Source organism: Vicia villosa, linkage group LG3 (assembly GCF_029867415.1).
Source record: "Vicia villosa cultivar HV-30 ecotype Madison, WI linkage group LG3, Vvil1.0, whole genome shotgun sequence".
NCBI lineage: Eukaryota > Viridiplantae > Streptophyta > Magnoliopsida > Fabales > Fabaceae > Vicia > Vicia villosa.
In genome coordinates this window covers 152,748,543-152,765,890 of record NC_081182.1, presented here as the reverse complement: position 1 = coordinate 152,765,890, position 17,348 = coordinate 152,748,543, and the positions used below count along the sequence as shown (strand labels likewise).

Below are 17,348 nucleotides of genomic sequence, written 5' to 3'. Positions count from 1 at the left end.
TAAAATTTTTACCTTTTTTATCAAATAAGTATCGTGTATGGCAAAGTCTAATATGCGTATTTTGACTAGTTAGTTGAAAATATGTATGTCATATCATTTAAAATTTCCACGTCATACACATAGTGTTTTTTTAGTTACTTAGTTAGTTAATCTTTGATATTAATGAAAAAACTTATAAGCTAATCAAAAGCTAGGATTTTTGTAAAATTTTTAAAGGTATGAATTGAAGTTAATAGAATTCCTAATCATGGAAAAGAAAAATATATTTAAATTAATCATGTAAAAGATTTATTTTTTCCACACTTTTTTAGAATAAAGGACGGATTACACTTAATTAAGACAATTTTCAAGACCTTACTCCATGTTTAAGTATTTTTTACTAGTTATATTACTCTGCTTTTGAAAACTAAGTCTAAGAAGATATTAAGGTAAAATATGTTTGGCAGTTTAATATTTAAAGGATGTTTTCGTCATAAGAAAATAAAATACATTTTATGGGCGTGTGTGTCCGATTACTTGTTTAAGTAAAAATATTCAAAATTTTGTTTCAAAGATATACATTACTTTATTATTGATAAGACAAAATTTAAATTATTTTATGAATTTATTTAAATTTGAAAATGTAACACCCCTTCCAAGTCTTCAGTCCATACCTGTTACTGACCAAACGCTACTAAACCACACCTGAAAAAATATAAGTTGATTGGGGTGAGATTACTAAATCTCAGTGAGTCCCCCTATCTTACGGGTTCACACGGTCCTACAAGGTACATGCAATCAACGGATCCGCCGTGGATCCGGGGTTTACCTCACGGCCAGGTACAAATACACAACAAGGACAATATCACCATTAGAAGTCCCGTGACTAACCAATGAGATATCATTAACACACAAACAACACACAAGTATGATGTTGCTAGTACAATCACGTCGCCATGATTGTACCAACCCACCGGAGAGGACCTACTGATATTGCCTATGTGGCATCACTAGGGGTGAATAAGCAAGTGATCATACCGATATGGTATCACTATCTCACCGTACCAACATCCGATGTTTTCCTGCCAGAGGAAATGCCTTTTTCAGTACATGGTGAGTATACACCAGATCATTCCCACCAAGCACTAGCATTTCTTTAGGTAACACGATGAGTATACACCAGATCATTCCCATCGAGTACCCACATATATCATACCGATCAATGAGTATACACCAGATCATTCCCATTGAGAGCGGTGAATATGCCCAGCTATCCCTTCCCACCAATGAGTATACACCAGATCATTCCCATTGGCGGCCATCCACGGAGTATACACCAGATCATTCCCACGTGGAGGGGGACATAAAGATGACGACATACGCAATGAGTATACACCAGATCATTCCCATTGCGTACTCGTTAATGCACAAAATCACAACATACATGATGAGTATACACCAGATCATTCCCATCAAGTATGCATATAATCATATCCGAAAGTTGACCAGAACAAACATAAATCAAGTGATCATTGTCACACAAATCATCAAGCCATAATAGCATTTATCATCATAAAGCATTCAAATATAATGCATTAATTAACGATCCGCATACGAAGAATCAACACATCCATGATCATTAACAGCATTAATATGATCAAATATAATTTAAACAAGTCTCACACGACTAAGGAGGCATTCGGTTCTCTATTCGGAACAGAACTGCTCTCGGGGGAATTAGTAATGTAGGATCTCGCCCGAAGAGGTTCACTAAATAGGGTTCTAATATTATTAAATCTCACATTCTGATTTGGGGACCAATTCTATTGGAAAGTACATGTCGCTAGCTTTCCAACGATATAAAATTTGCGCAATTCCGATGCCCGAGCTGAAAGTTATGAATTTCCGAAGTTTGCTGATTTTTCCCTTTTAAACCCAGCGTAACGGGTTACGCCAAAACCGTAACCGGTTACGGGCACGAAAAATGGCCCAGAACTGCATTTTCAGCAGCGTAACCGGTTACACCAACACCCGTAACCGGTTACACTGTACCAGAAATGAATTTTCTGCATTATAAGGGTTCTAAACCAGTCCCAATTGCTCTAAATTGGTTCCCTGCATCACTAACATAATCCCAACGAATTTATAACAGGTACATACTCAGAACCACCAACATGCAAAGGCTTATAGCAAAGGAACACATTATGCACTAATTGATCAAGCATGCAACAACAATCATCCAAACACTGACACATTCAGGCATGTCTCACTAACCCATTCAACATGTAATTGATCCCCATTCCTACCCAAGTCCTATCTAATGGGACTCACCTTGCTAAAATGGAGGTTGAGATCATGTTCTTTGCTGCCATTGAACTCCCACCATAGCCAAAGTTCCACTCCATCCTCATCAAACCCGTAATCACACTTTGACACACATACAGCATGGAGCTTCCAACTTCAAACTCGTTTTTCTCCTTCAAAACAGAAGCTATAAATGCGAACCATAGGTGCAAATCGAAGAGAAATTCGTTAGCTTTCCAATGGGACCAGAATCGCTACGATCGGAGTTACGAGTTGAGAGATATACCTGATTTAGTGGAGCTGTATCAAGGTTGCGAAAATGCTCTTGTTGGGCTTGATTGTTCTTTCTCTTTGTGCTTCTAACTCTTTCACTTTCATAAAAATCTGAATTAGAAAAATAGTGCTCTTACCTAATTGGTCTTAGCCCATGCAATAGAGGTTAATGTCTCATTTGCCCTCTAACTAAGTCATATTCACCAAATTGCCATTTTGTTGGTTTCTAATCACTCTCTTTGGATCCTAACCATTCCAAATAAACATTCTCTTAACAATTGTTAATGATGCTTAATAGTATGTTGACACTTATTAGTCATTAGGCATCACTAAATATTCATGCTTTGAGAAATAGGGATGTTACATTCTCCCCCCCTTAATTTGAATTCGTCCTCGAATTCTTCCGTTCACCAAGAAAACCAACTCTTCATATCTATCAAACCAAGAGAGAGAATGTTACTCGCATTCCTCTTTAGATAATCTCGCTACTCTGTCTGATGGTCATTCGGTACGAAGAAACATAATCTGTCAAGATGCTTGCATCCCACTACACATGATTAGAAACCTTAACTCTCAAGCAACACTTCTAATCTGATACTTCGTCTTGACACACCTGGGGAAAGGGTCCTCGACCTTTACTGCTCTGCACTAAATCTCCAAAACTTCAAAAACTCCAATAATCCACTCATGTCGGATATCCTTCGTTTCATTCTCTGATGTGTTCACCCTCGTTCAACAAACATTACTGACCCACTCAGCTCCTTGAATTATTTCCCGTTTGAGAATTACTGCCACCACGTCACTTCTGCGATAACACTTCAAATTATTCTCCATTCGAGTCCATACAATATCATTAGGTGATCTTCAAATCCCTCGGTCTTAACCTCTGGTTCCTAGAGTCTTAGGATGATTGTTCCAAATTTACCATTACTCATACAACTGAATCTTTTTACTTAAACCCTTACTCCAGTTTAGACATAACAACTGACCTGTAACCATTGTACCAGTCTTCCTGTACAGTCATAGTACACAAGGCATAACCACAAAGAACTTGCGCCAACTGAATGTCCTCCCTAGCCTTCAGCATTTCGACGGTCTGATACTCAGTCCAATCCTTGTGACTTGCAAGCTAAACTGATGACCTACGAACGTCGGACCGCATGCCATCCACAAAATGTATTCCCAAGTTGGCCCATAGACAACACCTCTCGAGTTTATGGTGGATCCTCGAGTGACTGGAATGAACGAAACACTGCTTCGACAATTTCCCTTAGGAACATACTTTCATCCCAACATAGAGTCCTACAAATAGTCCGTTCGTTCCTACCTCAGACTTATCTGATTCTTCCTTGATCCGTTGCGCTACTCTGATTCCAACAAGTCACACACCTTGAAATTCTCTGAGTCACGTTATATCCATAATTCACTTGGTTTCCATTAATACACAATAATCCCTATTCCACAGTTGTCCAATTACAACACGCGCCAGAACTCCATATACATCCATCATCGACTACTACTCTTCGAAATTGCGTACTCTTCTGAATCAAGCTTCTACTTACTCTGCCATTCCATATAGTTCATCTACCACAACTGGGGCACACGTTTCATCCTCAGGACATTGAAACCCAAATAGTCACTGACTTAGAGGTTCACCCTTGTAACTGATTTCCACAGCGTACAACTGCTATGTCTTTCAGTTCAACCAATCTTGTTGCTCAACCGGTGCAATGAATCCTTCAAAAACATACTGCAATTCATGATAACTCTAGCAGTCTTACACAACTTCTACCCAACCATACACCTTCATTCTCTTAGCGTAGTATCACCTCTGATAACTCGTGTGACTTACTGATATAACAATCCACCCATAGCCACACTCCATTCACACAGTCATCTAATGTCTGTTCCACCTCTGAATCTGACACTAAACTGGCTTCCTCGGAGGCAGCATCCTTCATTGCAGTGCTCCCAACGGTCTGAGCGTAGCCACAATGCAAGGGATTGCACTTTGTATTTCGAACATATCTCTTATAGACTCCTCAGAAGTTCTCAAACCAAAATGTCTATGCTTTACCAGGATTGACACTTCCCCACTCAGAGTATCTAGCAATACCTTACCAGACACATCACACATCGAACTAGTCCAAGACACAATTCGCATATTCCATCACCGGTCGCCAATGGTACATGATAGCCACTCACTATGCTGACCAGGATATCATGACCGCACATAAGTTCCACTCTAGGCACCCATGCAAAATTTCCAACTTAACCCTTCACAAAACGAGAGCATCCCCAAGGTACAATCGGATACTAACTCACGCGATCACGACCACTCAGAGTCTCCATAAGTATAGTATTGGGTCTTGATCCATCACATCATCGCCTGTCTAGTTATTCCTCTACTATCGAGTGCGATGAATGGATCCTTATCCCACATTCCTTATGAGAGTCTGGATCTGCATCTCAGGAGTATCACGTCAGAATTCTACCTTGAGCTTCGGATCACCTTTGTCCCACACATGTCGGAAAAAGGATTACTCACGCATCTTGTGCACGATGGTGATACTGTGGCATTATACCCGTCTGGCAGTACCAACATGGTGGTCTAACTCCGAGGCCATGTATCTAGGTAACCTACCTCAGTGGCGTATAATGATCTCCGCGCGTATCCTAGAGTCACCACCGACAAGTGTCTAAACAGGCTTCCAATAGGCTCATCGTTCCTCAAATCCTTCGAATTATACTACTCAGGATGCTAAAATCTGAGAGTGCTACAATTCAAGGTTTACTTACTTGGAAAGCCAAAACGCCAAGCACGAAGATTTGAAGTTCAACTTCGGATCACCATGCAGTGCGCGTACCCACTCGTCCCACGCATGCATGAGATTCCAAGGATAATTCAGTTCAGATAGGAACACTATGGTTCCTAACAACCAACATAACTGCGATCATCCTACTGACGTCCCGGATAGATCTTAGTTCTTACTCGCCTGAACGCCCAACGCCAAGCGTAGTTCTATGGCTTCACTCGGGGTCAGACAAACAACAACTAACAAGAACTTAGGTCACTGCATCTCACGTTTCTACATCATTTCATATTCCATCTAGCGTAGTTCTAGAACTTAAATACAAAATGATAAGAACGGAAATGCATGCCCTCTTCCTCCGACAAGGTATTCAAGCTTCGCCAATCTTAAGTTACCAAGCTCATACATTCCACCAACATCTACTAGGTAACTACTCTCACTTAAGGTACTTCAAGTTGGATCAGGATCTAATACTTCATCCATCCAATTACTGTCCGTACTAGCACAAACAGAAAGGTCTGACTCCTCTGTCCGCATTTCCAAAGGTTATTTTGTCCTATCAGCTCACCCGTCACACTTAACACCGACAGCATCATCAGTACTGAATCCTACTAATTCCCAGCTCAACAACTTCGGAGAAAGTCACTAACAAGGCTCCTACTCAATCCTATTTGGACTTCCCTTGCTATTACCAAGACTTAGAGAAAGTTTACTTCGTCCAATCAAAATCCTGGGGGTTCTAGCTGTCTCCATCCACACCTTGACAATTTGGGTATTACTACTTCGTGTCGAACGCTCTCCTTAATCTTGATGACCCCAATATCATCCATTTAAAACCAACAATTCATTACTCATCCCACTCCAACAACTTAGGTTCAAAACCTTGCAGGTTTTACGAGTCCTCGTGGCGGCTCTGCCGTAATTCTACTGTCTCGCACTCAGTCGATGAGTTGATCAAGTTCAACAACTGAATGAGATATCAGTAAAATCAGGCTAGCAACGCCCACTTGAGAGGAGGAAAAAGGAATTGCTAGTGATGTCTCATGGCTCGGCCGAGAATCGACCTGCTCTGATACCAACTGTAACACCCCTTCCAAGTCTTCAGTCCATACCTGTTACTGACCAAACGCTACTAAACCACACCTGAAAAAATATAAGTTGATTGGGGTGAGATTACTAAATCTCAGTGAGTCCCCCTATCTTACGGGTTCACACGGTCCTACAAGGTACATGCAATCAACGGATCCGCCGTGGATCCGGGGTTTACCTCACGGCCAGGTACAAATACACAACAAGGACAATATCACCATTAGAAGTCCCGTGACTAACCAATGAGATATCATTAACACACAAACAACACACAAGTATGATGTTGCTAGTACAATCACGTCGCCATGATTGTACCAACCCACCGGAGAGGACCTACTGATATTGCCTATGTGGCATCACTAGGGGTGAATAAGCAAGTGATCATACCGATATGGTATCACTATCTCACCGTACCAACATCCGATGTTTTCCTGCCAGAGGAAATGCCTTTTTCAGTACATGGTGAGTATACACCAGATCATTCCCACCAAGCACTAGCATTTCTTTAGGTAACACGATGAGTATACACCAGATCATTCCCATCGAGTACCCACATATATCATACCGATCAATGAGTATACACCAGATCATTCCCATTGAGAGCGGTGAATATGCCCAGCTATCCCTTCCCACCAATGAGTATACACCAGATCATTCCCATTGGCGGCCATCCACGGAGTATACACCAGATCATTCCCACGTGGAGGGGGACATAAAGATGACGACATACGCAATGAGTATACACCAGATCATTCCCATTGCGTACTCGTTAATGCACAAAATCACAACATACATGATGAGTATACACCAGATCATTCCCATCAAGTATGCATATAATCATATCCGAAAGTTGACCAGAACAAACATAAATCAAGTGATCATTGTCACACAAATCATCAAGCCATAATAGCATTTATCATCATAAAGCATTCAAATATAATGCATTAATTAACGATCCGCATACGAAGAATCAACACATCCATGATCATTAACAGCATTAATATGATCAAATATAATTTAAACAAGTCTCACACGACTAAGGAGGCATTCGGTTCTCTATTCGGAACAGAACTGCTCTCGGGGGAATTAGTAATGTAGGATCTCGCCCGAAGAGGTTCACTAAATAGGGTTCTAATATTATTAAATCTCACATTCTGATTTGGGGACCAATTCTATTGGAAAGTACATGTCGCTAGCTTTCCAACGATATAAAATTTGCGCAATTCCGATGCCCGAGCTGAAAGTTATGAATTTCCGAAGTTTGCTGATTTTTCCCTTTTAAACCCAGCGTAACGGGTTACGCCAAAACCGTAACCGGTTACGGGCACGAAAAATGGCCCAGAACTGCATTTTCAGCAGCGTAACCGGTTACACCAACACCCGTAACCGGTTACACTGTACCAGAAATGAATTTTCTGCATTATAAGGGTTCTAAACCAGTCCCAATTGCTCTAAATTGGTTCCCTGCATCACTAACATAATCCCAACGAATTTATAACAGGTACATACTCAGAACCACCAACATGCAAAGGCTTATAGCAAAGGAACACATTATGCACTAATTGATCAAGCATGCAACAACAATCATCCAAACACTGACACATTCAGGCATGTCTCACTAACCCATTCAACATGTAATTGATCCCCATTCCTACCCAAGTCCTATCTAATGGGACTCACCTTGCTAAAATGGAGGTTGAGATCATGTTCTTTGCTGCCATTGAACTCCCACCATAGCCAAAGTTCCACTCCATCCTCATCAAACCCGTAATCACACTTTGACACACATACAGCATGGAGCTTCCAACTTCAAACTCGTTTTTCTCCTTCAAAACAGAAGCTATAAATGCGAACCATAGGTGCAAATCGAAGAGAAATTCGTTAGCTTTCCAATGGGACCAGAATCGCTACGATCGGAGTTACGAGTTGAGAGATATACCTGATTTAGTGGAGCTGTATCAAGGTTGCGAAAATGCTCTTGTTGGGCTTGATTGTTCTTTCTCTTTGTGCTTCTAACTCTTTCACTTTCATAAAAATCTGAATTAGAAAAATAGTGCTCTTACCTAATTGGTCTTAGCCCATGCAATAGAGGTTAATGTCTCATTTGCCCTCTAACTAAGTCATATTCACCAAATTGCCATTTTGTTGGTTTCTAATCACTCTCTTTGGATCCTAACCATTCCAAATAAACATTCTCTTAACAATTGTTAATGATGCTTAATAGTATGTTGACACTTATTAGTCATTAGGCATCACTAAATATTCATGCTTTGAGAAATAGGGATGTTACAGAAAATTTATATTTATTAAAATCTTAATTTAACTAGAGTTAAATTTAAATTCAATAAAAATTGAAAAGTTTAGATGAATGACGATGTACGTTAGATTGAAGAACAACCACATTCTTGTCTAAATTTTGTTTCTGATTATGATGTCTTTTGTTTGAATTATTTAGTAAACGTTTATTTTTAGTTTAATTTATATTGCGATGTTTTAGGGAAGTTTGAAAAGCACTAGTCTTTCCTTATTTCAATCCCATAATAAATGCAAGTAGCTATTATTTTAAATTTAAACTAAAAAATTGCTAAAACTATAACTCCAACTTTGTCTCCAAACTATAATTAAAAAAATATATACCATTGTCCATGCATGTAGATAAGTTTGTTAATACCCATTTTAATATGATAAAATAACCCAATGCATGTAATCCACAAGCACAATTAGTCTTTCCTCCCTATAATTTATTTTACTATATAAAATCCCTTTTGATACCAAAAAAAATCCATTAAAATTTATTGGGAACATAAGTTCGGAAGATGAAAATTGAAGAATCTGGTATTTTACAAGTGAAGAGGACATAGTGAAAAATCAATGACACATATTCACTAAACCTCTTCTTAGGTTTTGAAGTTATTTAATTTTTCACTATATCTTCTTCACTTGTAAAAACCAGATACTACAATAACCTCCCAAGTGGTCTTCATATTCTGTAGTTTTATATGTTTTTAATGCATTATTTTTCTTTCTTTTCCCTAGTTTTCCTTTTTAAACAGTTAGTTGGTTGTAATTATTTAAATTATTTTGTTATCATTATCTTTTTTTCATTTGTTAAAAGCTAATATATTTTAGCGGTTTTATTTTTAGAGCTGGGATATATGCACTAGTGTCCGAGCTTGTTACCATACATTTGTAATTATAGTTATGTTTATAAACTTTTGTCCACATATCCTATTAGTTCGTTATCAATTTTATACAGGTAATATTAAGGATTAGAATGGTTCAACTATCTTATCAATTATGCATCGAAGATTATCAAAATATTGTTTGGTTTATACCATTGATCGATATGATTATTTATATCTTAAATTTTTTACCTTTTTTATCAAATAATTACGTGTATGGCAAAGTCTAATATGCGTATTTTGACTAGTTAGTTGAAAATATGTATTCCATATCATTTAAAATTTCCACGTCACACACATAGTGTTTTTTCAGTTACCTAGTTAGTAAACCTTTGATATTAATGAAAAAACTTATAAGCTAATCAAAAGCTAGGATTTTTGTAAAATTTTTAAAGGTATGAATTGAAGTTAATAGAATTCCTAATCATGGAAAAGAAAAATATATTTAAATTAATCATGTAAAAGATTTATTTTTTCCACACTTTTTTAGAATAAAGGACGGATTACACTTAATTAAGACAATTTTCAAGACCTTACTCCATGTTTAAGTATTTTTTACTAGTTATATTACTCTGCTTTTGAAAACTAAGTCTAAGAAGATATTAAGGTAAAATATGTTTGGCAGTTTAATATTTAAAGGATGTTTTCGTCATAAGAAAATAAAATACATTTTATGGGCGTGTGTGTCCGATTACTTGTTTAAGTAAAAATATTCAAAATTTTGTTTCAAAGATATACATTACTTTATTATTGACAAGACAAAATTTAAATTATTTTATGAATTTATTTAAATTTGAAAATTTATATTTATTAAAATCTTAATTTAACTAGAGTTAAATTTAAATTCAATAAAAATTGAAAAGTTTAGATGAATGACGATGTACGTTAGATTGAAGAACAACCACGTTCTTGTCTAAATTTTGTTTCTGATTATGATGTCTTTTGTTTGAATTATTTAGTAAACGTTTATTTTTAGTTTAATTTATATTGCGATGTTTTAGGGAAGTTTGCAAAGCACTAGTCTTTCCTTATTTCAATCCCATAATAAATGCAAGTAGCTATTATTTTAAATTTAAACTAAAAAAATTTTAAAACTATAACTCCAACTTTGTCTCCAAACTATAATTAAAAAAATATATACCATTGTCCATGCATGTAGATAAGTTTGTTAATACCCATTTTAATATGATAAAATAACCCAATGCATGTAATCCACAAGCACAATTAGTCTTTCCTCCCTATAATTTATTTTACTATATAAAATCCCTTTTGATACAATAAAAATCCATTAAAATTTATTGGGAACATAAGTTCGGAAGATGAAAATTGAAAAATCTGGTATTTTACAAGTGAAGAGGACATAGTGAAAAATCAATGACACATATTCACTAAACCTCTTCTTAGGTTTTGAAGTTATTTAATTTTTCACTATATCTTCTTCACTTGTAAAAACCAGATACTACAATAACCTCCCAAGTGGTCTTCATATTCTGTAGTTTTATATGTTTTTAATGCATTATTTTTCTTTCTTTTCACTAGTTTTCCTTTTTAAACGGTTAGTTGGTTGTAATTATTTAAATTATTTTGCTATCATTATCTTTTTTTCATTTGTTAAAAGCTAATATATTTTAGCGGTTTTATTTTTAGAGCTGAGATATATGCACTTGTGTCCGAGCTTGTTACCATACATTTGTAATTATAGTTATGTTTATAAACTTTTGTCCACATATCCTATTAGTTCGTTATCCATTTTATACAGGTAATATTAAGGATTAGAATGGTTCAACTATCATATAAATTACGCATCGAAGATTATCAAAATATTGTTTGGTTTATACCAATGATCGATATGATTATTTATATCTTAAATTTTTTACCTTTTTTATCAAATAATTATCGTGTATGGCAAAGTCTAATATGCGTATTTTGACTAGTTAGTTGAAAATATGTATGTCATATCATTTAAAATTTCCACGTCACACACATAGTGTTTTTTCAGTTACCTAGTTAGTAAACCTTTGATATTAATGAAAAAACTTATAAGCTAATCAAAAGCTAGGATTTTTGTAAAATTTTTAAAGGTATGAATTGAAGTTAATAGAATTCCTAATCATGGAAAAGAAAAATATATTTAAATTAATCATGTAAAAGATTTATTTTTTCCACACTTTTTTAGAATAAAGGACGGATTACACTTAATTAAGACAATTTTCAAGACCTTACTCCATGTTTAAGTATTTTTTACTAGTTATATTACTCTGCTTTTGAAAACTAAGTCTAAGAAGATATTAAGGTAAAATATGTTTGGCAGTTTAATATTTAAAGGATGTTTTCGTCATAAGAAAATAAAATACATTTTATGGGCGTGTGTGTCCGATTACTTGTTTAAGTAAAAATATTCAAAATTTTGTTTCAAAGATATACATTACTTTATTATTGACAAGACAAAATTTAAATTATTTTATGAATTTATTTAAATTTGAAAATTTATATTTATTAAAATCTTAATTTAACTAGAGTTAAATTTAAATTCAATAAAAATTGAAAAGTTTAGATGAATGACGATGTACGTTAGATTGAAGAACAACCACGTTCTTGTCTAAATTTTGTTTCTGATTATGATGTCTTTTGTTTGAATTATTTAGTAAACGTTTATTTTTAGTTTAATTTATATTGCGATGTTTTAGGGAAGTTTGCAAAGCACTAGTCTTTCCTTATTTCAATCCCATAATAAATGCAAGTAGCTATTATTTTAAATTTAAACTAAAAAATTGCTAAAACTATAACTCCAACTTTGTCTCCAAACTATAATTAAAAAAATATATACCATTGTCCATGCATGTAGATAAGTTTGTTAATACCCATTTTAATATGATAAAATAACCCAATGCATGTAATCCACAAGCACAATTAGTCTTTCCTCCCTATAATTTATTTTACTATATAAAATCCCTTTTGATACCAAAAAAAATCCATTAAAATTTATTGGGAACATAAGTTCGGAAGATGAAAATTGAAGAATCTGGTATTTTACAAGTGAAGAGGACATAGTGAAAAATCAATGACACATATTCACTAAACCTCTTCTTAGGTTTTGAAGTTATTTAATTTTTCACTATATCTTCTTCACTTGTAAAAACCAGATACTACAATAACCTCCCAAGTGGTCTTCATATTCTGTAGTTTTATATGTTTGTAATGCATTATTTTTCTTTCTTTTCACTAGTTTTCCTTTTTAAACGGTTAGTTGGTTGTAATTATTTAAATTATTTTGCTATCATTATCTTTTTTTCATTTGTTAAAAGCTAATATATTTTAGCGGTTTTATTTTTAGAGCTGAGATATATGCACTAGTGTCCGAGCTTGTTACCATACATTTGTAATTATAGTTATGTTTATAAACTTTTGTCCACATATCCTATTAGTTCGTTATCCATTTTATACAGGTAATATTAAGGATTAGAATGGTTCAACTATCATATAAATTACGCATCAAAGATTATCAAAATATTGTTTGGTTTATACCAATGATCGATATGATTATTTATATCTTAAATTTTTTACCTTTTTTATCAAATAATTATCGTGTATGGCAAAGTCTAATATGCGTATTTTGACTAGTTAGTTGAAAATATGTATGTCATATCATTTAAAATTTCCACGTCACACACATAGTGTTTTTTCAGTTACCTAGTTAGTAAACCTTTGATATTAATGAAAAAACTTATAAGCTAATCAAAAGCTAGGATTTTTGTAAAATTTTTAAAGGTATGAATTGAAGTTAATAGAATTCCTAATCATGGAAAAGAAAAATATATTTAAATTAATCATGTAAAAGATTTATTTTTTCCACACTTTTTTAGAATAAAGGACGGATTACACTTAATTAAGACAATTTTCAAGACCTTACTCCATGTTTAAGTATTTTTTACTAGTTATATTACTCTGCTTTTGAAAACTAAGTCTAAGAAGATATTAAGGTAAAATATGTTTGGCAGTTTAATATTTAAAGGATGTTTTCGTCATAAGAAAATAAAATACATTTTATGGGCGTGTGTGTCCGATTACTTGTTTAAGTAAAAATATTCAAAATTTTGTTTCAAAGATATACATTACTTTATTATTGACAAGACAAAATTTAAATTATTTTATGAATTTATTTAAATTTGAAAATTTATATTTATTAAAATCTTAATTTAACTAGAGTTAAATTTAAATTCAATAAAAATTGAAAATTTTAGATGAATGACGATGTACGTTAGATTGAAGAACAACCACGTTCTTGTCTAAATTTTGTTTCTGATTATGATGTCTTTTGTTTGAATTATTTAGTAAACGTTTATTTTTAGTTTAATTTATATTGCGATGTTTTAGGGAAGTTTGCAAAGCACTAGTCTTTCCTTATTTCAATCCCATAATAAATGCAAGTAGCTATTATTTTAAATTTAAACTAAAAAATTGCTAAAACTATAACTCCAACTTTGTCTCCAAACTATAATTAAAAAAATATATACCATTGTCCATGCATGTAGATAAGTTTGTTAATACCCATTTTAATATGATAAAATAACCCAATGCATGTAATCCACAAGCACAATTAGTCTTTCCTCCCTATAATTTATTTTACTATATAAAATCCCTTTTGATACCAAAAAAAATCCATTAAAATTTATTGGGAACATAAGTTCGGAAGATGAAAATTGAAGAGGACATAGTGAAAAATCAATGACACATATTCACTAAACCTCTTCTTAGGTTTTGAAGTTATTTAATTTTTCACTATATCTTCTTCACTTGTAAAAACCAGATACTACAATAACCTCCCAAGTGGTCTTCATATTCTGTAGTTTTATATGTTTTTAATGCATTATTTTTCTTTCTTTTCACTAGTTTTCCTTTTTAAACGGTTAGTTGGTTGTAATTATTTAAATTATTTTGCTATCATTATCTTTTTTTCATTTGTTAAAAGCTAATATATTTTAGCGGTTTTATTTTTAGAGCTGAGATATATGCACTAGTGTCCGAGCTTGTTACCATACATTTGTAATTATAGTTATGTTTATAAACTTTTGTCCACATATCCTATTAGTTCGTTATCCATTTTATACAGGTAATATTAAGGATTAGAATGGTTCAACTATCATATAAATTACGCATCGAAGATTATCAAAATATTGTTTGGTTTATACCAATGATCGATATGATTATTTATATCTTAAATTTTTTACCTTTTTTATCAAATAATTATCGTGTATGGCAAAGTCTAATATGCGTATTTTGACTAGTTAGTTGAAAATATGTATGTCATATCATTTAAAATTTCCACGTCACACACATAGTGTTTTTTCAGTTACCTAGTTAGTAAACCTTTGATATTAATGAAAAAACTTATAAGCTAATCAAAAGCTAGGATTTTTGTAAAATTTTTAAAGGTATGAATTGAAGTTAATAGAATTCCTAATCATGGAAAAGAAAAATATATTTAAATTAATCATGTAAAAGATTTATTTTTTCCACACTTTTTTAGAATAAAGGACGGATTACACTTAATTAAGACAATTTTCAAGACCTTACTCCATGTTTAAGTATTTTTTACTAGTTATATTACTCTGCTTTTGAAAACTAAGTCTAAGAAGATATTAAGGTAAAATATGTTTGGCAGTTTAATATTTAAAGGATGTTTTCGTCATAAGAAAATAAAATACATTTTATGGGCGTGTGTGTCCGATTACTTGTTTAAGTAAAAATATTCAAAATTTTGTTTCAAAGATATACATTACTTTATTATTGACAAGACAAAATTTAAATTATTTTATGAATTTATTTAAATTTGAAAATTTATATTTATTAAAATCTTAATTTAACTAGAGTTAAATTTAAATTCAATAAAAATTGAAAATTTTAGATGAATGACGATGTACGTTAGATTGAAGAACAACCACGTTCTTGTCTAAATTTTGTTTCTGATTATGATGTCTTTTGTTTGAATTATTTAGTAAACGTTTATTTTTAGTTTAATTTATATTGCGATGTTTTAGGGAAGTTTGCAAAGCACTAGTCTTTCCTTATTTCAATCCCATAATAAATGCAAGTAGCTATTATTTTAAATTTAAACTAAAAAATTGCTAAAACTATAACTCCAACTTTGTCTCCAAACTATAATTAAAAAAATATATACCATTGTCCATGCATGTAGATAAGTTTGTTAATACCCATTTTAATATGATAAAATAACCCAATGCATGTAATCCACAAGCACAATTAGTCTTTCCTCCCTATAATTTATTTTACTATATAAAATCCCTTTTGATACCAAAAAAAATCCATTAAAATTTATTGGGAACATAAGTTCGGAAGATGAAAATTGAAGAATCTGGTATTTTACAAGTGAAGAGGACATAGTGAAAAATCAATGACACATATTCACTAAACCTCTTCTTAGGTTTTGAAGTTATTTAATTTTTCACTATATCTTCTTCACTTGTAAAAACCAGATACTACAATAACCTCCCAAGTGGTCTTCATATTCTGTAGTTTTATATGTTTGTAATGCATTATTTTTCTTTCTTTTCACTAGTTTTCCTTTTTAAACGGTTAGTTGGTTGTAATTATTTAAATTATTTTGCTATCATTATCTTTTTTTCATTTGTTAAAAGCTAATATATTTTAGCGGTTTTATTTTTAGAGCTGAGATATATGCACTAGTGTCCGAGCTTGTTACCATACATTTGTAATTATAGTTATGTTTATAAACTTTTGTCCACATATCCTATTAGTTCGTTATCCATTTTATACAGGTAATATTAAGGATTAGAATGGTTCAACTATCATATAAATTACGCATCAAAGATTATCAAAATATTGTTTGGTTTATACCAATGATCGATATGATTATTTATATCTTAAATTTTTTACCTTTTTTATCAAATAATTATCGTGTATGGCAAAGTCTAATATGCGTATTTTGACTAGTTAGTTGAAAATATGTATGTCATATCATTTAAAATTTCCACGTCACACACATAGTGTTTTTTCAGTTACCTAGTTAGTAAACCTTTGATATTAATGAAAAAACTTATAAGCTAATCAAAAGCTAGGATTTTTGTAAAATTTTTAAAGGTATGAATTGAAGTTAATAGAATTCCTAATCATGGAAAAGAAAAATATATTTAAATTAATCATGTAAAAGATTTATTTTTTCCACACTTTTTTAGAATAAAGGACGGATTACACTTAATTAAGACAATTTTCAAGACCTTACTCCATGTTTAAGTATTTTTTACTAGTTATATTACTCTGCTTTTGAAAACTAAGTCTAAGAAGATATTAAGGTAAAATATGTTTGGCAGTTTAATATTTAAAGGATGTTTTCGTCATAAGAAAATAAAATACATTTTATGGGCGTGTGTGTCCGATTACTTGTTTAAGTAAAAATATTCAAAATTTTGTTTCAAAGATATACATTACTTTATTATTGACAAGACAAAATTTAAATTATTTTATGAATTTATTTAAATTTGAAAATTTATATTTATTAAAATCTTAATTTAACTAGAGTTAAATTTAAATTCAATAAAAATTGAAAAGTTTAGATGAATGACGATGTACGTTAGATTGAAGAACAACCACGTTCTTGTCTAAATTTTGTTTCTGATTATGATGTCTTTTGTTTGAATTATTTAGTAAACGTTTATTTTTAGTTTAATTT

At 32.6% G+C, this 17,348-nt stretch overlaps 2 long non-coding RNA genes across 2 annotated transcripts; both read right to left on the bottom strand.

Moving 5' to 3' along the window:
- Positions 1-624: 624 nt before the first annotated feature.
- On the bottom strand, positions 625-3,528 carry LOC131656817 (uncharacterized). The gene is made up of 3 exons (XR_009300310.1): positions 2,570-3,528; positions 2,311-2,470; positions 625-684 (listed from the first exon to the last, which is right to left on the bottom strand). It is a non-coding gene; the product is annotated as an uncharacterized LOC131656817 (long non-coding RNA).
- A 2,924-nt stretch (positions 3,529-6,452) lies between these two features.
- On the bottom strand, positions 6,453-8,735 carry LOC131656816 (uncharacterized). The gene is made up of 3 exons (XR_009300309.1): positions 8,398-8,735; positions 8,139-8,298; positions 6,453-6,512 (listed from the first exon to the last, which is right to left on the bottom strand). It is a non-coding gene; the product is annotated as an uncharacterized LOC131656816 (long non-coding RNA).
- Positions 8,736-17,348: the final 8,613 nt, after the last annotated feature.